Consider the following 25110-nt stretch of genomic DNA (forward strand, 5'->3'; position numbering starts at 1 on the left):
TGACTTCAGTGTATAGAAATACAAAAAGCAGTACCTATGTACAAGTTTCTTAATTAAAGGCAACGTTAAGTTTAGACAGAAAAAAATTTAAAAAAGGAATTTAAAGTAGATACAGATAAATATTTATTTTTTTATTCGTTTCAGGGACCAATCAACTGTTGAAGAACATTTCGTTATAAGAAAGGAAAGGGTAAGATACTAGTTATGATTTTGCTTCAGTCAAAAAATTGCAAACCTGACACTTGCCACTTGGTGGGTAGTATTTATAGTGAAGACAAACATGTTCATGTTTTGATTAAGTTAAGGTCAAGGTTCATATGTATATTTTTTTAGAACACACTGATAGCGAATAATAAAGGAAAGAACGGTGGAATGAGCGTCTGATGCGCTTCAGTCCCATTTAAACCTCCTCTTAGTACTTATAATGATATAACCATTTAAAGTAGTTCTCGAACTAATAATATCAATAATAGCATTTAAAGTTTCATACTTGAAGTAAATCTATCGATGCCTATGTTTCCTGTTTGTGTACAAATGTAAAGATTGTGTCATTTAAAGTATTCGAATAAAACTACTATCAAACAAATTTCGGATTTTCTTCAATTTATTCTCTATAGTTATTTATTCCTTCTTCAAGAAGCCATAACATCTGTTTTTTTTTCTAACAAAGGATGAATATCTGCCATCTGATTATACTTCTGAAAAGGATTACCGCTTTGACAGTAGACTGACCTTTACGCTTGAACATGTTAAAGGTTTCAACGAACAGCTTCCGAAAGGTAGCTTTTCTAAGTTCATAAAACAATATTTGAATGCTGGAAAAGATAACGTTATCTATGTTAGAATATATTTTAAAAACGTTAAAAAAACTCAATTGAACATTTATTTATTTCTTATATGTCGTAGTAGTTATTCTTAGTGAAAGAGTAATCAAGGGAACCAAGGTTATAGCGGTAATCAAATGAATGCAATCCAGGGACAAAGACCAAATATGGAAAACAAACATGCAAAACAAAGAACACATAGTAACTAAAATCATACATAGAGAGTAACAAAAGCAAATGAGCAACTCGGACTTCACTGAAAACTGGGAGCACGGACCAGATGCAACGGTAGGGTAAGCGTCCTCTGCTTTTCTAGAAACACCCACCGAGTTGCTCATAAAAAGTCAAATCCGGGGTAGACAAACGAGGAAAGGAAATCTATGACTCGTTGAATAAATCAGTTTTCATGGTGCAGATGGATACACCATAACGATCCATGAGTTCATGATGACGACCATAAAACTTCTGTAGTGATGACTTCAATCTTGTAGCAACATAACCCTGTTCCAGAAACCTATTTGTCAGAGTTCTAGCGCGATACAAAAAGTCAGCCTAGTTTCGGCAAGCTTGGCTTACCGTATCAATTGTGATATGAACACTCCATACGCAGGTGCTGAAGGGATGTTGCCACGGATGAAAGGAAAGTTGACAATTTTGAATGAAATGTCATCACGTTTGTCGTATAGTTTGGTCAGTAGTTTTCCTTTACCATCGATTTCTAAGTATAGGTCAAGATATGGTGACCTATTAACAATCATATTTTGATGGGGTTTCAAGAAAATCACTTTTCTGCAAAAGAATGTCTGTAATTGATGGAAAATATCAACGTAAGTTCTGTTACATTATGGAATATATATTAACTAAACTCCAAAAACCAGGTAGGTCTATGTCTTGAATTAATTTTTAATGGTATGAGGTGGTATTACATGTAAACCATGATAAACAAAAATGCACCATTGCAGCACCGTGGATAATCTTTAACAAATTAAAACTCAGTTTATGATACTTAAGAACAATATCGAGGCACAATTTGTATCCGCTTGGTTTTTGATTTGTCAATAAAACTAGTCTTATGAAATACATTACAAATTAAAAGAGTTGGGTGATATGAAAATATAACATACCTCTCGGCCGTTATTACTATGTCAGATTCGTTTGAAATGCATAATATTCAGGCAAGTGTCATTTAGATAAATCAAACCTTAAAATATAAAATGTTTGCCGTTTAGGCTTTTAAGTTTTCGTAAACTGATCTATTTATATAAGCAAGATCAATAACAATATATAATACCATTAATATTTGTATATAAATACAAATCACGTTTAAAATTAGCGACAGTGGGGGTTCATATTTCTTTATTTGTACACGAATGGTATTGTATACTGTTGACAAAATATATAACTTCAACTCGGTGGATGGTTCTTGAAGAGCATACACTACCGAGGCATGCCATTAAACAAACTCATCTGATAAATATTTATGTGTCTCTGCTTAAAAAAAAACTAGAATTGTACATAAGTTTTGATCACTGTTTAATATTTGTATACCAGAACGGTGCTCTTGAAATGATTTTTAATTGTAATATTTTAGATTTGCAATCGAGTATTGATATCACAGCCGATGATGATGCGGTTTCCCGTATCATAGACAAACCATATGAGGTAAACGCCTCAACGAGGATAGATAAAACTCTAGGCGAAAAAGGAAATTGGTCAAATTAGTGTGAAAGGACAAGGTTTTGAAAAACAGAACGAATTCATGAAATTGCTAACACAAAGTATTACTGATGTAGATTTTGTTTCATTATGTATAAAATTAGATTAACTAACGACACCAGATTTTAAACTTTATGTCATGCAATAATTTATTGAGTCAAATTTATATGAGTGTATAATTTTCAGCTCTTGAAAGAAACTTATAAATTTATAACCGAGTCTGCCTGAAGAAAAACCACTTGTTGTAATTTTCCTTCGTCCTTGTCGTATTTCCTAAATAATTATATTCCTGTTGAATTGTTTAAATGTCGTATTTTTCAATGCCAACTATCACTTCGTCCATACCGCCTTCACTGTCGTTGAGCAGCCTATTATGTGTAAACATTCGTCCACGCTCCCATACGTGTGCAAAGGAATGTGTGTGTATTGAAGCGTAAACATAAACACAGTGTATCAATGTAACCGACTGAGGCTCTTAAAGGGTAACTTTGACTGTGGGATAGAATTATAAGGATTGAACAGATATTTTCGGTCGTTCATGCATGTATATTTTTTATATTGAACAATATGTCCATATAAGCGATTTTTCGATTTGGTAGTGGTAGATATATTGTATAAAACTCAATAACAGTACAAGTAACTGCACTGTTTGTGATACTATTAGAGAGCTGACACAGAGAGCTATATGATTATACCAGTATATATTTATATTATTAATATATGATGTCCAAGGATGACAGAAAAGTTTGACTTTTCAAATCATAATGATACATTTATATTGGATAAACCAAAAACTGAAAACATGTTTTGACATACAGGAAATTCTGTGTTTATAGAATACTTGTAAGTGCCATCTGATTTTATAAAATGAAGTTTGGCCGATCCTACTAAAGATATAATAACAGGACCGAATCTTGTGCCTAATTTTAACTGTACTTTTATCGATATCCCTTCTATATTCGACTCTCTAAAACACATATTTGGACCATATATTGGAAACTAACAGTTACGATATTAACTTACGTTGGATTCCTCTCTTAAATAAAATCGTTGAAGATTCTATTCAATAAAACAAACCAAACCCACCATTTATTGACTCAGTCATTGTAGAACATATTTCAATGCCTCAATAGGGTTTCTAGTCAAATCATTTCCATGAAAATGCTTGCACGTACATGCATCACTTATTATACGCCTTGGCAAGACTCGCGGATGAAAGTATTGTTAAAACTTTTGAATCAGTTACAACTACAGGTATCGACCACACCATGTCTTTAATTGAACCATACCTAAGTGGTTGTTGACTTTTAAGCACACGGTGAAGAAGTATGCAGATACTACTAATATTATGTACTGTTTAATTATATAGTATTTTCAATTGAGTACATTTTGTCCACTGTTGATATATATGGGAAGCGGTCATGATTCGTACAAATATATAGTTCTTGGTAGAGATTCTTCATACTTTGTAAAAAATGATTCCAAGTCATCTTCCGAATATACAGAAGATGTTTACAAAATGCTGGAATTTTTAATCAAGGCCAACATGATTGACCGAAACCTGTAACGGGGCCAATATGAAATTACATATCTAATTTATTAACCAACTCAACTAGATAATTTGTAGAGCAGTTATTTTCGTGTTTTAGAAAGTACATGTAGGCTAATTTGCATTAATCGATCTTAAATATCCTTTTTGTATAAAATGGAAGGCTTTTTTTGTATTTCTGCCGCTTTTAGTCCTGGCGTTCAAACTTCCTGAAATAACACAATTCTGAAAGCACATTTTAGATATAATAATGTGCAATTGAAGTTATATTATGATCTTTTGTTTTAGACATTAAAATTGGATTGCCAGGTATAATAAATTTTTGTTTTTTTTATATCATAATTTGGTTGGTTTCCTCTTTTTTGTTTTCTATGTGCACATCCTTTGATTTTAGTTTGTCTTGTTTATGTTGCATAATGTATGTTAAATATTTAGTCTGAAGCTCCATTAAGCTTGTAGATGTATTTGAATGATATACCAAATCAAAATAAAATTTGCTTATTATATATATACACCATATCGTCACTGAATGGGACGACTCTTTTCGTTACAGTAACTGCTCCATCGGATCAAATTGATACAGCGAAGATAATGCAAACGTATAGAAGGATCATTAGTTCTATCCGTTAAAGTATTTGTATTCTATCAATGAAAAGCATCAAATCAGAATTCACCAAAATATTATAGTTCGTTTTATTTTCCCATCACCGCCCACTACTGTCCAAAGTTAGGTGAGACTTGAGCGCCAATAAACAGGTTTTCTCTCACACAATGTTGCATATTTTCCTTATTTGTAGTTTTTATATGTAATCTACTTTATTCTGTTTGCTACATTGTGTATGAAAATCGTTTCTGTTTCCTGTTTTGATTTTGTTTTATTTTATTTTGACATATTTCAAAGCGTTATACAGAACATTAATATTAGTCCTTTGCTGGCACTTTGATTTTTTGGCCGATGTATTTACAGTCCTTGAACCGATCCGTTCAACGATTTGACGGATCGATGACCGTTTACTGATTGATCGCTGACGGATCGATGAGCGATGACCGATGACTGATCTGATCGCAATTTTGTTATGTAAAATGATGTTAGATCTGTTTGAAATAAAATAAATGTACAATAAGAATATGAATTGATGTTTAAATCGCGTAAAATACAATGACCGTTCTGTTATCATGTTTTTAAAAAAATCAGATATGAATAAACAAATCATTGATTCTAAAACAGTATATCAGATATACCTCATAGTATTATGTACACTCTTGGACGTATTACGTGTCCATAATGCGTCAGTCACTTTGTCATAGGATATTTATCGCCCACATTTTTACTAATTTTTGTAACAATCACACTTCGTCGCAATAATAGGCTGCATTTCAACATTTTATGATATGTGCTTTAGGAAAAACCTGGAAAATACGTAACTCCAGATACCATGTTCATATTATTTCTTCTTATTAATTCTGGAGACTGAGAGTCTGCCCTTTTTGTGCTTGAAAATTAAGCTGACTAAATAAGTTCACTAAAATCGCTAGATCTAGTCTAATGCCAGTTCTGGTACGGGCCAACTGCATAATATATTTGAAGTATTTGTACGTTGATCATTTCCTGGTCAAATTGCATTCCCCACTGAAAGTTTCATTATAAAGATTCAATCGTTTATGGTATGTTCTATAATGGTATATGTATAGATTCTTGCCTTTTAAAACCGTGCATATTTTGGCTTGTCTAGATGTGGTAAACATGTTTTTGAGTGATTGATCGGTTATGTTTTCTGCAAATTCTGAATTATTTCTTTGTAAAATGTATTGACTTTTTCAAAATGAAAAATAAAATAATATTAGCACGTTAAGTAGTTCAAGTTTTAGAAAAAGTAAACAATGCATTTTTCAATCGAATTAGTAATGGGCGATTATGTTATTAATTGCACTCGTGAGCTCAATTTCGCACACAATAAGAAAATTTCCTGGCCACAGCTATAAAATATTTCAAATTCATTTTATGTAGACCAAAATTAAAGCTTTTAAACGAGTCATCTCTTAGATTTATAATTCATGCCATTAACGTTCGATCATAATAAGAAATTTAAACACAAAAATCAAATTTTACATTAGCAAATGCACAAATTAATCTGAACAGACTTGTTCTATATTTTACATACAGTCGGTTACAATTTCATTGTATAAAAACGTGTTATGGTGTCTTAAGCGTTTGACCTACTAATTAAACGCGGGCATTTATTAATCTGTGAAAGCATGAAGTCAAATTGTATCATTGTATAAGTAATAAATGTCTTTTCAACGGTTTAACTGTTTAAAATTTGGCAAAAAAAATTAAATTTAATAAAGTTGTATAGTAACCTTCCAATTGAAAAACAAGACCATGTTAAAGAAGGAAACTTTAATTGAAAAAAAAAAACTACAGATTATTTTCTTTGAAATGAGGTGGTCACTATCCTACTATATCAAAACGTTGAAAACGGAGACTGCTGTTGCCGTACACATAATTCATGTCATACGGATTTAGGTCTATTGAATCTTTGATATAAATTACTGAAATACATAGTTTTTCACTCATCTAATACTAAATATTAAAATTTATTACTCAGTTAATATTTATCATTATACATTCGACAGACAGTACTATACATCATCAACTCACATCTGTCTCATTTAAATGTAGTATTGCCTTATTTCGAACGCTAGATAACAATCATTATGGCTATATTACAGAAAGTTGTATGATTCAATACTATTATTTATCCTGATCTTGATTTTTTTTGGCGAACCTTACACTCGATTGCAAATAAAGATTAGTTAAATTAACAAATATACTTTACATTAGAGTCTGAGCTTATACATTCAAAATCTGTATGTAAAAGACATAGACGAAACAAAAGCATGAACAGTTGACGGTTATAAAATGATTTATGTATCATTTGATTAATGTAAAACAGACTTTGTTACGTCAGATTTATGATAAACAGAGTCAAATGGGCATTAATAAGTCGATTTTGCCAATTAATGTTAATACGTGTTATTTATCGTCACAATGAAAGATTATCATGACTATGATTGCACAAATATGTCACTACTAGCTTAGTTATTCGATGTGCACTAGGAAGCTAAAAATCGCACTGTATTCATTTAAAGCAACAATCCACGCTGTGGCTTTATTCATGTAAAACGTACTTTAAAGTGGTAACAAACGGCCATAGACCACTACGATGGCAAAACTGACAAGATTCAAAGAATGTCGGTGAAAAGTACGGTCAAGTCAGTGCACTATTGGTAAAAATGGATGTTCAATTTCTCCAGCTAAAGCTATAGAGAACATGGGGTATTCCTACCCATACGCCCACTCATATTCGCATCATCACTTGGTTCAATTTTATGCAGAGGAGAGAAGAATTAATAAAATTGATTTACATACAATTTATTTTCAATTATGATATGAAATTCATGAAAACATAACTTGGTATCTGTTCAGGAACCTGAACTTCCTGTATGCACAGAGAAAAGTTATACCATTATATGATCCGACCTAGAATACTGGACCGCACCACCCTTTATATTGCCGCTACCTTAATACTCCTCAAGGACCGCCACATGAGTGTGCCCCATCACACTCTATATTCCATATTCCTCAAAACCAAAACAACAAAATAAATAAATAAATAAATAAATAAATAATAAATAGATAATTGCAATCGAAACCCGTTCTCAAATTCTTGGGTTAAATATCATGTAGTTTACCTTTGTGTTGAAAATTAAGAAATTTTACCAAAGGTAAATTACCAAACGGATATGTCTTCATACACCCTAAAAAACGAAAACAAATGTTAATTATATGATAAGTATTTGATAATCAATATGCATGATGTGTTTTAGCTCAGAAAAAAAATGAGAACTAACATTGATCTTTATCTCCGATATAAAAACAACCAAATCAACCAAATGTAGCAACACCAGTTAGACCGGTATCAATTAGAAAATAAAGGGTGATTTCTATTACAATTTGAAGAATCATGTATATATTTGGAACTTTTTCCAAGCGTGCAATGCCCCCTGTTTTATAATCTATACACTTTTAATAGGACGACAAAATGTATCAATGTATTTTATAGTTCAAGGACCCTTTAGACTGACTTTGATAAAAGTTACCCCCGAAGGACTGATCAGTTTGTTTCATTTAATGTCAAGTATTTTGAACGGGATTCATATTTGAAGTCGCGACACATACAATACCTGTATGGGATAAACTTCCCATTTTTGGGGGTATGGGGCAATGGGCAATGTGAAATGGGGGATGGGGCAATGGGGAATGGGGGATGGGGCAATGGGGCAATGGGGAATGTGGCATTGGGAATGGGGTAAATGAATAAGGCAATGGCAATGGGGCGAGGGAATAATTTTGATTGATCAATCAAGCAAATTGTTCTGCCTTTTTCCGCTAACAATGGACCTATCATAATTCTGTGACAGCAATTACTTTTAAACAAGCTTGTTTTAGAATAATTTTTAATTATTACAGGTGTCGCAGTTCGTTGACATTTTTTAAAAATTTTAACCGGAAATACATTTGTACAATATTCAATTTCTGGTCGTTATAGATTGATAATGTTCGCGCTGACACGATTTCTAAACGTAAATCATTTTTGAAAATTTATACTGAAATGATTATGTGTCGGAGACACTCGTATGATTTTAATATTGGCAAATTAAACACTTTGAGCAATAATAACAAGGCCATTTAAAAAAAAAATAAAATGTTGGTTCCCTTTCAATTGTCAGAAATATGTCATTCGTCGCAACCTCGGAAAGTACAATAATATTGCCATTTTTAATATTTTATACAAGAATTTTAGACCGTTACTGAAATTAAAATTATTCGTATCCTTACGATCTGAAGAAATATGTCATGTTTTGAGTAATTTAACTGAAATCAATAAATCACAGCCAAACATATAATGCTTATTTTAACGTTTTAAAAAAATATATAAGATCATAAAGGGAATTTGAAGTGTTTGCAGTCATTTAATTTGTAAAAATATCTCATTTTCAAGACTTTGGTGTGAAATATATTTACAATTTTAACATTTCTTACAAAGATTTTAGACTAATAGGTATATCAAAAGTGTTCGCACACATACACTTTGTAAAAAATATTGACTTGTTGTGACGTGCATCATTAAGTTGATCCTCTATCCTACATAATAACACCTATATGAATTGTCCCGTACTACCATACATCGTGTACTAAGTTACAACCCTAAATTAACCCTACGAGGAGAAATGTTTCTCCCTACTTAACCTATCCATATCAAATTCGCCCCACCAAAAATATATTACAAGTATAGACAAAGTTAGGTTTCGATTTACCGGCTCTTGCTGCATAAAAACTGGTATATTTTTAATCAAATACAAAAAATTAAAAAAAAATGATACTCGTCTCAATGCAAAAATTGTCTTACACTGATGTGACCATTAGGTGTCAAGGTCCTTATAAGTTTTGTAAATGCTAACAGTGCTGATGAAAATTATATTCGAGGTAAAATCCCTGACATGCCATTTTAAGTGACCTCATCTATTTATGACCTTTTTGGATGTGCAAAATAAATGTGTTTTCACAGAACCAAAGTTGTCCATTGCATTAGTTTCTTGTATCCATTTTGTCAACAGATATTGACCATTTCATGTACTGGTAGATGATTGAAATGCCACAATCACAAAAACATAATTGACTTGAATTGTGTGATAAACCAATGTACATTTTTTCATTAGCCAAGGATGCTGTGATGTATAATTTTCACCTTGTCTGTCTGTCAGTGCATTGGTCTGTTGTTCTTGCTCTTTTTGTACACAAAAAATATTTAAAAAAAAACTAAACACAGTACAAATATGGATTTACACTGTACATATCAATTTGTAATTTGAAAAAAAAAAAAAAACGTTTGTTTTTTATCAACATGTAATAGGCTTCATTACTCGTCTTTCATTTGTGTATTTGTTTGTGAATTTTAACTTTCTTAAATCTAATTACTTGTTACAATGAAGTTATTGATCTTTAATGAAATTTGTCACTCCATGATACATGGCAGACCAAAACTGCCAACTTTGGTGTACATGGACAATTGTCTGCTTTAATTTTAGTATAAACATTATTTTATTAAATAAAGGATATGTTATAACACATTGGAAATTGGAAAACATGTTAAGCAACACTTTTATAAATTCCTTTACCATGCTTTAATTTTGGTCTCGCCTGCAACGAAAGTTGCAGAAAGCGAGACGTGGGTTTTGCTTTTTTTGGCGACGCTGACAACAGGGATGGCGTCAAAAACTTTACATTAAGTTTTCTGACAAGTTCATTTAAACATGAACCCTTTATGACAAGTCAATGATATTTAGTGATTTGTTTGATTTGTGTTTTTAGCGTTGTCTGAAAAACACCAAATTTCATCATTTTCATGTCTGATTAAGACATACACATACAAGAACAAGAGCGCCCACTTCTTTGCATTCTTAAATTAGTCAGTAGTATACTTTAGTTTTTCAGTACCATGTGGTTTTATCTGCTGTCAACAATTTTATGATTTTCTTAAAATGTGTGGTACTTTCAGCATTTCCCCCCATAAAGATATATGATTATCTCCCTTTTCTAGACTACTCCTTGAACTTTATTCATCATTTTAATTATGTGGTATATCTATTTTACGAATATCATATGCACTTGATTGGTATCCTGTTCTCCATTTTTCAATTTCAATATTGTCAAAAAACCTGAAAAATCTTAATAGCAGTTCTAAAAAACTGGTTCCCGGTCGACTCAATTGGTCCTTACAGAGAAAGATTCCAGCTGAAATATTTATGGTGATTTTTTCTATGACTAAGGTTTCAATAATCACAAAGTTTCATTCTAATTTGAAGAAAGCCCCCTTTTTGTAGCACATACTGCATGGTGCTATGGTAGATAGGGTGTTAAAGTCAAATAAATGAAGAAACTAATAAACTGCATGAGTCATGAAATTCAATTTACTAAACGCCTGTTTTATCATGATATTTTTATTGCATAGGAACGGTCCCCTTATATCTACGTCCTTAGACGTCGATACATATCAAAATGCGGTTGTTGTCTAGTTATGTTAACGATTTTCTGCTAATCACACACATTTGTTTAATTTGTTCATTTTAAAACGGTCATTGTACAAGAAGACAAATTTCATTACCACAAAAAAAAAGAAAAAAAAAACAGAAAACAAAAAACAAAAACAAGAACAAAAATAAATCAAAACAAAACAAAAAAAAAAAAAAAAAACAAACAAACAAACAAACAAACAAAAAAAAAAAAAAAAAACTAAAGAAAGCATGATATCACCACAATCAGTGTTGTCTTATCATCTTGATTTGTCTTTGTTTGTAGTTATTACTTTTTTATTTATTATTCGCATCTACCCAAAAGAACTTGAGATAAAAGATACTACAGACACTGTGAAGTCAGCCTCATATCTTGCCCGACACTTAGAAATCGATGGTGAAGGAAAACTATTGACCAAACATTACGACAAACGTGATGACTTTTCATTTTGAATTGTCAACTTTCCTTTCATCTGTGGCAACATCCCTTCGGCTCCTGCGTATGGAGTGTTCATATCACAACTCATACGTTATGCCAGAGCTTGCCGAAACTACGCAGACTTTTTGTATAGCGCTAGAAAGAACTCTAACAAATAAGTTTCTGGAACAGGGTTATGTTGCTACAAGATTGAAGTCATTACTACAGAAGTTTTATGGTCGACATCATGAACTCGTGGATCGTTATGGTGTATCCATTAGCACCATGAAAACTGATTTATTCAACGGGTCATAGTTTTCCTTTCCTCGTTTGTCTACCCCGGGCTTGACTTTTTATGAGCAACTCGGCGGGTGTTTCTACAAAAGCAGAGGACGCTTACCCTACCGGTGCACCTGGTCCATGCTCCCAGTTTTTAGTGGAGTCAAAGTTGCTTATTTACTTTTGTGACTTTGTATGTATGATTTTAGTTACTTTATGTTTTTATTGAGTATGTCTGTTTTCCATGTCTGGTCTTTGTCCCTGGATTACATTCTTTTGATTACCGCTATAATCTTGGTTCTCTTGATTACTCTATTACAAACGGTTAACAACGGATAAAAAAGACCGTTATTGTCGATGGTGGACGCTAGCCTTACTGCAAAATACTTTTTTTAGTTTTTAATTGTTCTTGTCTTTTCTTTTGGATTTCTTCGTTTATTGTTGAAAAGTTATCTTTAACAAATTATGTCTTATACTTTGTTTTTCAGTTTTTGGCAGTACATGGTGGATATTTCTAATTGTTTCCGTTTTGTGCTTGCTAGGATATATGTATTTTTCGTAAGTATATTTTTGTTTATTCTAGTGTCATTTTATAATACTGAGACTAAATTTGATAATTTACTTAATTCTACAGCTCAAACTAGGATCTTTTTCTTGGATTTTATATATTTAATTGTCATTCTACCATGCAGAAGTCGATACAACAAGGTATATAGAATTTCACCAAATGTGTGATAAAATATTACCTAAATGAAACAAAGCTTGGGTAACTTTCATTTTTTATTTTTGTTATGAATAATAGGGCTTAAATGAGGTCCATCTCTGGGTTCCCTTTTGTGACCCCTGAAATCCATCTAAATTTCCAAAATCACCTTATTGCGACGTCATTTTGACGACTTTTGGTGTAAAAGGAGGCAATTATAACTACATGAATGTATCAAATATCTCTATGACTTAACAAGAATTTTTAGTTACACTTTAATGGAAATAACCCTTGACGGAGGATGTATATCTGAATAAAAAACTACCAAGTCTAAAAAACAATAAAAAAATAAATTAATAATGGGTGCCTCGTTTTCACTCTCAATGCTTTTTTTTTTAATTAAAAATGTTGACCTACTTTGTACATCATATTCGAGGATTTTTTTTCGTAAATTCTAAAATAGCAAATTTAAAAGAAACCAGTAATAAGAAGTTATCTACATTGCAAGGCATATCTTACATAAAATGCAGGTTTTTATATATATTTATTTATGCTTAATTATGCAGTTCTTTCATTTTACATTATTTAAGTACATTCAATACCACAATTAAAATTCGATAGCCTATTACTATTTGATTACGCACATCTTTTCACACTAAAATCCGAATTTCACCCTAATAAAAGTATCTTAACTTTTTTAGGAAAAAGCAGTCGCCATGACAACAAGCAACATATTGTTCAGCATGCCAATTTCTACTACTGTACTAAACCTCAAGTCCCTAGCCATCTAATAGATAAATAGATGATAGATAAATTACAATTTCCTACGCTTTGACCTTTTAATTTCTTATTTAGCAGCTATTTCATGAGATGTCATTTTGTGCTTAAAAAAGTTTAGGTACTATGTCATTTTAGCTTAAAAAAGTTTAGGTACTATGTCATTTTAGCTTAAAAAAGTTTAGGTACTATGTCAGATGATACTGGATTTGTTTGCAAAGTTTCATAAAAAGATCAGCCATGTTCTCTGGAATACGTCATTGATAGAAAGACAAAATATGACGAACAAAAAATACTTAAAGTAATAATAATAATTGTAACAAACGGAGTAAATATAATTTTAAATATAATACGTCACAGAAACGGTGACCTAATTTTGTGTTTACAGCAAAAGTATATTCCAAGGTGCAATGTAAAAAAATAAGGCTGACAGTTAACATTTGAAACATATTAAAAAAAACAAATGTACAACCAGTAAATATTGTCATTATAAAGGCATCATATTTGTTATTTTATGTCCTTTGTTGTGTGTATCTGTTTCCTATGTCTGGTCCTTGTCCCTAGATATCATTATTGTGATTTCCCCTAAAATCATGGCTTTCATTATTACTATTTGACAAAACGGATGAAAAATTACACGCAGTTTATATAGTATTTTTTTCTTTCTATACAATAGTCAAACTATTCCAATTTATTTAAAAAAAATTTCCCCGCCTCAATTGCTAAATAGTTCAATGAAATAAAACAAAAATACATATCATTAGTTTTTGTGTACAATGCAATCGATGTATCAATATAAGTTTGGGAACGTATGAAAGAAATTGTACCTTCCTAATACAAAAGCGATCAGCGTGATGACAAATACTCACCAATGCGTTTAATTCGACGTTTTGGTACATGAAAAGAAGGAATTGTCATAATATATTCGGACACACGTAATGTATACGGTATTGAGATTGGAGCAATGTCAATTATTTAATTTGGACGAAAACAATTCATTACATATAGTTTATTTATCTAAAAAAAAAAACCAGTAATTTATATTCCATTTTATAGAGGATCGTATAAACACATTCTACGAGTTGTTTATTTGCTTTTGTTACTTTGTATGTATGATTTTAGTTACTGCATGTTCTTTGTTGTGTATGTCTGTTTTTCATGTCTGGTGCTTGTACCAGGATTACATTCTTTTGATTACCGCTATATCTTTGGTTCCTTTGATTAGTTTGCCAAGGATACAAATTATATCAATTAACTTATAGCAGAAAAGACAATGGACACAATGGCAAACAAAAAAAAAAAAAAAAAAAAAAAAAAAAACAATCATGCATTGGTTAACGGATGTTTACAAGATTTGACCACAAACATATTTTATCATGATGAATACATTCACTTCTCATCAGACTTTGGTTAAATCTAACGGTTTTTATGTTTTATGCAAAAAACTTGTGTCTGGGCCATATTTTCCATATAAAAAAGCTGTTTCCCAATTCAGAAATGCAAACAATCAATTTGTGTAAGATATAATAGGAAATATAAATATTTACCTTCATTGAAGTCCGTCCGCGAGTTACTGAGCACACGTTTTTTTTAAGTTAATATTATTTATGAGTTGTCAACAGAACTAAGATTTTAGAAAGAATAGAAGGTATGAAATTCGTGGACAAGGAGGAGAATTGAAAAAAAAACAGACATACAGAACAATGAACAAATTTAAAAATAAGAAATAAAAAAAAAATACTCCACTACAGTACCTGTATGAAATAATTTCCTATTTTATGGGGTTTGGGGCATGGGGAATGGGCCATGGGGAATGGGAGATCGGCAATGGAGTATATGAAAAGGGCAATGGGGAATTGGGCGAGGTGATAATTCTGATTTGTCAATCAAAATTAATTGTTCTGCATTTTTCCACAAGCAAAGTATCTATCATAATTCTATGACAGCAATTTAAAGTTGTTTTTTTTTTGTGTGTTTTTTTTAAGCATGTTTTAGAGTAATTTTTAATTATCACAAGTGTCGTAGTTCCTTATTCACTTGCATTTCTGTTCATTATAGAATGAAAATGTTCCCGCTCATACGATTTCTAAATATATGTCATTTTTTCAAATTTGAATTGAAATAATTTTGTGTCGGAGACAGTGGCATGACTCTAATATTGAAAAATTAAACATATTGAGCAATAATTAAACGACCATTAGAAAAAAAATAAAATGTTTATTCCCTTTCCATTGACATATATATATCATCTGTTGCAACCTCGAAAAGGCTAATAATATTGTCATTTTTATATTAAAAAAAAAAATAAGTTTGGAAAATTATTAAAATTAGAATTTTGTACACCGTTACAATATGCAGTAATATGTCATTTTTGTGAAACTCGGCGGGTGTTTCTAGAAAAGCAGAGGACGCTTACCCTACCGGTACACCTGGTCCATGCTCCCAGTGTTTAGTGGAGTCCGAGTTGCTCATTTACTTTTGTTACTTTGTATGCATGATTTTAGTTACTTTATGTTCTTTGTTGTGTATGTCTGTTTTCCATGTGAGAAATTGGGCTCCAATTAATGTTTCACAGCCACACATATGATTCATAGTTTGACAATTTTAACAGTTTAAACAATAATATAAGATCATTAAGCTAATTTTAAGTGTTCCCATTCATTTAATTTGTAAAAAAATATCTCATTTTCAAGACTTCGGTCTGAAATATATGTATCACAGCCATCAACATAATAATGATATGGAGAATTTCAACATTTTTTACAATAATTTCAGACTAATAGCTGTAATGAAAGTGTTCGCACTTTGCAAAAAATATATCATTTTGAAGATTTTTGACTGGAATATGAGTGTGGCAACCGGGTACTGATGTTGCCATTTGTAATACTTTAAACAATAATTTCGGACCAATATTGAAATTAAATTTATTTGAACCATTACAATCTGCAGAAATATGTCATTTTTGAGAAATTGGACTGAAATTATGTGTCATAGCCACATATATATGATGCTTATTCTGACCATCTAAACATCTTAAACAATGATATAAGACCATTAAGGTAATTGAAAGTGTTTGCATTAATCTTATTGGCAAAAATGTCTATTTTTAAGAATTTGGTTTGAAATATATGTACCACAGCCATCAATATAATACTGATATTGACAATATTAACATTTTTAAATTTAATTTTACACTAATAGGTAAATGAATCTAACGCCAGGATTGATTTCAACAATTGCTGTTCAAGTTTGAATGAATTGACAAACAATTGAGACCAAAACGCAGGATTTTTCTGAAGGGAACAAACTTAATCCGCAAGCGGTCTGGAGGACTTTGATAGTCACAATTAAATTTATATATTGCCCGTGCTTTTTTTTCATAGGCGATGCAGCGATCCCCTCTGTGAATGTACATGTAGTCTCGACCTTTTGTTTGCTACATTGAATTTCGATTTGAAAAAAAAAATGTCGCAGAGTACATTGATTTTAAGTGTACCATGTAAACACTCTCGACCCTGAATAAAACGCAAACTAGTGGACTGCTTCGATGTCACGTGAACTTTTGCGTAATATTTTATAAAATATGTTAATGGCATTTATGCTGAGTATCATGGTGAAATTTATATATGCTACTGTGTCATTTATCGTAGTTATTCCATATCGAGATCCGATATTAGAAACTGATCACTTGTGCGCTTTGCAAAATACGGAAGGACGAAATTTTGCCACCTTGGTGCATAAAAGTAAAAAGTCCTGGTTAATAATATTGTCATACAGATCAATTCCTTCTCTATGTTTCTATAATTCTCGATAATATTGCACTAAAAAAACTGCTGTGTCTACGGATATTAACCAAATATAAAGTTTGCAGAGCGAATTGAACAGCGGGAAAGTCAAATTTTCGATTTTTACAATGAATTTTATCAAAAGTAAAATATTAAAACTTTTAAATAATCGTATGCATAGCATTGTTTCTAAAACTACGTTTAACATCGAATATTTTAATGTATTAGTTATATGGATCTGTTGGCATTATCACACAGGACTTTTCGATTTTATGTGAAGTTCGTCCATTTGTCTTTAAGTGTCATTTTTCCATGCTTTTATTCGATTCTTAATATAGAAACAATAGAAAACGGATTGTTCACCGCTTGCTTCTTATCTCATAACTTTTACTGAAACATATTTATCATGTTGAAGAAATAAGGGAGGTTTAAAGTGATCCAAAATGTCATCATATTGTTTTCCGGAATTTTCCCGAAAGTACCTTAACTTCCATGCGATCTTATAACTTCTAGAGATATCCATCAAAATATTTGTAAAGTTTGCCTCTTATGATTTATCAATAGGTGAAAAGTAGTTAAAACACATTTTGCAAAAATGGAAGGAAAATTTTTCGACACTTTTTCCTAAGGAATTAATCTATATCTATGTCACAGAGGCTTCGTGATAAATCTTAATAGCTTTTCAGTTGTTTATCAAATGCATTGAATGTTTTTGATGCAAGAGTGTAATGATTAGAATAATTCATAATTAGTAAAATAGGGCAAATATTGCGATCGGTGGTACATGCTTTCTAGTGTGACTAGTCAATAGAAATAATATAATGAGAATGGATATGGTGAATATGTTAAGGAGACAAGCACCCAATCAGGATGAAAAATATCAGCTCAAAGCCACCCATGGATCTTCATTGAACGATGGTGAAACCATCCGTCCAAATAGCAGGCTGTGGTTGACCCAAAACAACAGTATAACACACAGACATTGCAAGATTGTTCCTCCATATACTCTAGCAATATGAAATAACTGACAATGAAAACAAGAAAATGCATACAGCGACCAAAAATGTCTGCCATGTGACTGTCGCAGAAACAAATGTTGTACATTTAAAATGGAAAAATTTAAAAAATTATGTTTCGCATGTGAAGGTTAGTTAGGTATACAAAGACGTAGAACAAGGCGCCTTCTAATGTGGCCCAAACAAAATGTCAGAGCAAGAAAATCGAAATTTATCCTCTTTTCTGCCAATATTTTTTCTCTCATAGCCTGACAGGTCTCAAAGTAAAACCTATTCCAGTATGAAGTCCCGTTTCAGACTTCTCCATACTTTGATTTGTTCTTATATACACCTCCTGAAACGTGTAACACTCCAATTTTAGCGTGCTTCGTGTGCTTATTTCGTGGGATCGTGTATCGTGCAACATGGGATTCGTGTGTGTGTGCTTTTCGTGTGAGCACTTCGTGCTTCCTTCTTCGTATATCGTGCAACGTTTTTCATGCAGCGGTTCTGTGTTCTGATTGGATGATAAAAATGACTCCTTTGGTAGATCAATTTTACGGAATACCGTTGTAATTTATCCTAACGTTCTTTTTACATTGAACAAAATCAGGAAGCAATACATGTAGGAAATAATTGGTTTCAAACAATTGTACTTTATTTGTACATGTACATATAATGAATACTACCAAAATTTGAAGGGCCTTCAAAAACTGTCGGGGAAAAGTTGTCTAAACTATAATAACTTTTTGTTTCTAGTTTGAGAATAAAAATTGAGTATCATTTACCCCAGTTTTATGAAATTTCAATATTTTCATACTCCAAGACCAGTGAAAATGTTTTCGCAATGTACCTTGTATAATACAAATGGACCTTTATTCATATCAACAATGCAATATTTTATTTTGTAGACGAATAAGATGGTATCGCATTAGTAAAAATGGCTGAATTATTTCAAAATAGTGTATTTTTCGCCAATACTAAATGAAATTTAGCATTTTTATTCTCCTTGAAGAGGGAAAATGTGTTTCCAGTGATCCATATACAACAAATATGGATTTTTGTCACATTAAAATTGCTTTGTTTTCATATTCAGAGCAATTAGATGGTATCGCATAAGTCAAAAATACTCTATTATCTAAAAATTGAGTATATATCATCCCAATTTTATAAAATTTCAATATGTTCATACTCCCAGTCCAGTCAAATGTTAAAATTACTTTGTTTTCATTTTTAGAGCAATAAGATGGTATCGCAGAAGTCAAAAATATTCAGAACTCTTTTATCTAAATATTGAGTATATTTTACCTTACTTCTATGAAATATTTTTTTACTTAGAGACGAGTGAAAATGATTTCACAATGTACCATGTAAAACGAAATGGATATTCTCCATATCAACGATGCCAAAATATTTTAGACCATTAAGACGATATCGCATTAGTTAAAATATCTTAATTATTTAAAAAAAAGAGTACTTTTATCACAATGATCCAAATTCAACAAATATGGACATTTTACACATAAAATCAGTTCTGTATATTTCATATTCAAAGCAATATGATTGTTTGGTAAACAAACTTTATCAACTTTTAAAAAGTTTTCTTTTAAGAGCTTTTAGGATTTTCATACTTCCAAACCAATGGCAATGTTTTCGCAGTGTAACACCCAGACATTTTTGTCACATTAAAATTGCTTTGTTTTCATATTCAGAGCAATTAGATGGTATCGCATAAGTTAAAAATACTCTATTATCTAAAAATTGAGTATATATCATCCCAATTTTATAAAAATTCAATATGTTCATACTCCCAGTCCAGTCAAATGTTAAAATTACTTTGTTTTCATTTTTAGAGCAATAAGATGGTATCGCAGAAGTCAAAAATATTCAGAACTCTTTTATCTAAATATTGAGTATATTTTACCTTACTTCTATGAAATATTTTTTTACTTAGAGACGAGTGAAAATGATTTTACAGTGTACCATGTAAAACGAAATGGATATTCTCCATATCAACGATGCCAAAATATTTTGGCCATTAAGATGATATCGCATTAGTTAAAATATCTTAATTATTTAAAAAAAAGAATACTTTTATCACAATGATCCAAACTCAACAAATATGGACATTTTACACATAAAATCAGTTCTGTATATTTCATATTCAAAGCAATATGATTGTTTGGTAAACAAACTTTATCAACTTTTAAAAAGTTTTCTTTTAAGAGCTTTTAGGATTTTCATACTTCCAAACCAATGGCAATGTTTTCGCAGTGTAACACCCAGACATTTTTGTCACATTAAAATTGCTTTGTTTTCATATTCAGAGCAATTAGATGGTATCGCATAAGTCAAAAATACTCTATTATCTAAAAATTGAGTATATATCATCCCAATTTTATAAAATTTCAATATGTTCATACTCCCAGTCCAGTCAAATGTTAAAATTACTTTGTTTTCATTTTTAGAGCAATAAGATGGTATCGCAGAAGTCAAAAATATTCAGAACTCTTTTATCTAAATATTGAGTATATTTTACCTTACTTCTATGAAATATTTTTTTACTTAGAGACGAGTGAAAATGATTTCACAATGTACCATGTAAAACGAAATGGATATTCTCCATATCAACGATGCCAAAATATTTTAGACCATTAAGACGATATCGCATTAGTTAAAATATCTTAATTATTTAAAAAAAAGAGTACTTTTATCACAATGATCCAAATTCAACAAATATGGACATTTTACACATAAAATCAGTTCTGTATATTTCATATTCAAAGCAATATGATTGTTTGGTAAATAAACTTTATCAACTTTTAAAAAGTTTTCTTTTAAGAGCTTTTAAGAATTTCATACTTCCAAACCAATGGCAATGTTTTCGCAGTGTACGATGTATAGATTGACGTGATTTTATATCAAGACAATTATAGACATTTAAAAATTCTCTAAATCTAATGTGTTTATTAAAGCATCATTCACATTAATGTAAAATTACATGTAAGATGTTAACAATCAACAAAGTACGACGAACCCGTACACTGTATAATAAACTATTATTAGTTTTGTTTTGCAAGTTAGATTTCGAAATATACAAATTACTGAGAAGAATACTTCCGGCGGAAACGATCATTCGTTCATCATTCTTAATGCAACGTGTTTCGTGTGACTTTCGTGTATCGTGTGCGTAATTCGTGGTATCGTGTTTCGTGTTTCTTGGGATCGTGTTTCGTTTGCTTCGTGCGCGTGGAATTGGGAACGTTACACGTTTAAGGAGGTGTAACAGCAGCTTACCTATGTTAGAGCCAATTATTTCAACACCTAGTTGACTGCTAGTAACACTTATTCATTTTAAAACTTAAAACTTTTTTAGAAGACTAAATTAATAGAAATGATCACATAAAAGTGTTTTGTTAATTCGATTTATTGGCGTTGCAGGAACTTTTCAAAACCTTGTACCACTTTACAAACCTGTATCGGCATGTAGAAAAAAAAAAAAAATCAGATTGACTACAACCCAGGGCAAGTCATGTAGGGTATATTTAGCACTTTTTTGACAATAGTGGTCATGTCAGTTCTCTTAGATTTGTAATAAGAGACGATTTTAGTTTCAAAATTATATGTTTTCATAATCTCTTTAGCAATATTCCTTTTATTATGCAAGTGCAATTTCTAACTACTCTTTTTTCAACACACACACACACACACATATATATATATATATATATCTTCATGATAGATTCCTGAATCGGGGATATGAGGAATGGCGTCTCAAAAGGTTTCTTCTCAATTATTTTGTAGATATTAGTTCTGTGTTGAAAATAAATCCATGTTCATTAAAACAAAGAGTTATGATTGTTTTTGTAAAGTATTTTTGAACTAATCAGTTTTAAAATTGTACTTCTTTACAAGCTGACCTATTTCTTTCCTCTTATGAGGTTGACGTATAACTGATCTTATCTTAATTTTTTCTACAAATTATTATTTAAACAAATTGGTATGAGGAACTTTTGATCAACCAATTGAAAGTTTCTTGTTATCTATTACAGTTTTCTAACTAATAAACAGCTGTGTCACGAGAACATGATGCATTTTTAACCATGATGTAAGATTTGTAACATAATATGCTGTAGTATAACTTTACAGTACACGAGTTGTACATGTCGTACAATGCTAGTCGTCTTAAAACGAGATATTTGTGAAGCAATACAATGATTTTGTTTCTCATGTTACACTGCTACATTATGTACATGTGTAAAATAAATTAGTTAGAAATATGAAGAAAAAAATATCTCTGAAATAAAGAATTGGATTTTCTGAAAAAAAAAGAATACAGACCGTAAGATCATTATTACACAAAAAAAATCAATTTTAAAATTAACAATACCAAGACCTGTATAGGCCTTGTAACAAGGACCAATTCCTCGGTAAAAAGTGTACTTATATCTGTTATGAATTTAAAGTTACACGGATGGGCTAGAAATCATCATTTTTTTTTTTTATTAATGTTCCTTTCTAATAAATGATGTCAGAAATCGCATAACAACCTGGACCTTAAACTTGTGTGTAAGTCTTGTTATCAGGATAATCTTAATAATTACAAAAGTCTGGTTGTCTACTAATACCTTCAACATGTTCAAGTTATAAGCTTTATTAAAGCAAAATCGGCAGTAACCCCAATAAGGAGGAGTCGTATAGTTTCGACCAATAACAGCTTCGGAAAAAGATCAAAAACAGAAAAGACAATTCAAAGCCATAGCGTTTCAAAAGGTAATATTTCAAGCCGAATTCGGAACAATTTTTTTAAATTGATAACATCAGTAAAAACTAAACATCTGAAATAAATACCTTAAAACCATGAAAAAGAAATTTTGGCATCTAATGAGAACATCGTTTTCACAATTGTTGACTTCAAAGGTATTCAAATCAATAATCCTTTCTTATATTTAAATACATGTATAACTAGAAAAACTGTGAGCAATTATATTATTGCATGAATGTTTGTAAATATTTGTCTGAGCAGTATATCAAATAGCACGAGTTTACGAGTGCAATATCAAGAGAATGATATACTGCTGGGAAAAATTCTCTAATAATCATATTCAGAAAAACTTGAGGTAAATGATACTAGAACTACCATGAAGTCAGCCTCATATCTTGACCTACACTTTGAGACTGATGGAAAATAAAAACATATTGACCAAACTATTCGACAAACGCGATGACTTTTCATTCTGTATTGTCAAATTTTCTTTCATCTGTGGCAACACTTCTTCATTCCCTGCGTATGAGGGTTTCAATAGCAACTCAAACGTTATGCCACAGCTTGCCTTCACTACGGAAATTGTTTGTATCGGGCTAGACGTCTTACAATAATGCTTTTGGAACAATGTCATGTTTCGACAAGATGGAACTCATCACTATAGAAGTTCTATGGTCGTCATCATGAACTCGTGGATCGTTACGATGTATCCATCTGCACAATGAAACTAATTTGGTCAAGTTTTCCTTTCGTATTGAGTCTACCCAGAACTTGCCGTTTTATGAGCATCGGGGCGGGTGTTTCTAGAAAAGCCTAGGAAGCTTACCCTTCCGTTGCTCCCAGTCCACGTTCCAAGTTTTAAGTGAAGTATGAGTTCATTTATTTTAGTTTGTACGTATTATATTAGTTACGTTATGTTCATTGTTGTATTTGTATGTTGTGTTATGTCTAGCCTTTGTCCCTGGATTTCATTATTTTGATTTCTGCTAGAATCATGGTTCCCTTGATTATTCTTTTTCCTTCAGAAGTGATTTTGTTCATAAAATCTTCTAATATCGAGATAAGTCCAATATTTGAACTTGTCCAATATATATATTTTTGAAATTGAATATTTATCGATAAGTTCATTTGCTTCAGATTTTGGGATTTCTTACAATCTCACCTTTTAAACAGAAAGGCGATGTTTCGCTCCGTTATCGTTGATTGTTTACAAGACATCAAGTGTGCAATATGAAAATCGACATTCGGTACACACCTGTACTTTTCTCGAAATTTATCAGTAAAGGCCATAAAACAGGGATGTACACTAAACATTTTTTTCACATTGAACTAGGTAGGGAAAATATATTAATATAAAATAAAATAAATATCCCAAATCCCTTATTTGACAACACGCACATTGATACTTAAATTGATTTAAATGATAAAATGTAAAACATGAAGCGCATATGAGAATGCACGACAATGATTCTATTACAGTTATATCGAGTTTCAATCAGTTTTATATAAAACAGTTACGGTTTAATTCAAATGATTTGTACAAAAACATCAGGGAATGGTATAGTCTTTGTTCAGACCCCCCTTTAAAAAAAACAAAACACAAAAGCGAAAATAAAAACCAAAACCAAAACAAAAACAAAACAAAACAAAACAAAACAAAACAAGCAAACAAAAACAATACAGAACAAATCAAACAACTTTAGATCAATATTTAAATCTTAAACAGACAATAAAAACAAACAAGTTAAAAATCAATGTTTCATTTATATCCATTTAGTGTTGTGGCATGAGTAAAGGATTAGAGATGGTTGAATAAAATTCGAAGGTTATTTTGCTTTTTAATTCAAATATTTTTAAAGAGGGAGGTATTATTCTTAAAAGTATAAGGTAGACATTAATGATATGTTTTATTCAAAGGTGTATGAGGAGCAGCGTATAAAAAGTGAGTTATCCTCCGCATAAATGAAGGAAGGAAGAATGGAGAGCTCAAAATAGATAACAACATAACACTAGACTTAACCTGTTTTAATTTATAAAAATACAATTGAGAATTAAGTGCAAGTATTATAACAATTCATGTTTCAGTGGTTATCCTTTGAGATTAATGGTTTTAACAAGAAAAATATGACTGCGCTTTTAAGAAATGCTTCAAACTTCGATTT

At 31.1% G+C, this 25110-nt stretch overlaps 1 long non-coding RNA gene and 1 pseudogene across 2 annotated transcripts in view; one reads left to right on the forward strand and one right to left on the reverse strand.

Moving 5' to 3' along the window:
* Positions 1–25110, reverse strand: part of LOC148603295 (uncharacterized) — a 133990-nt pseudogene that overhangs the window by 16578 nt on the left and 92302 nt on the right. The window lies entirely within an intron of this gene.
* Positions 151–2656, forward strand: LOC148603297 (uncharacterized). Its single transcript, XR_015916435.1, has 2 exons — positions 151–779; positions 2416–2656. It is a non-coding gene; the product is annotated as an uncharacterized LOC148603297 (long non-coding RNA).

Source organism: Perna viridis, chromosome 11 (genome assembly GCF_037379345.1).
Source record: "Perna viridis isolate PV_CMFRI_1.1 ecotype Kerala chromosome 11, ASM3737934v1, whole genome shotgun sequence".
NCBI classification, from domain to species: Eukaryota; Metazoa; Mollusca; class Bivalvia; order Mytilida; family Mytilidae; genus Perna; species Perna viridis.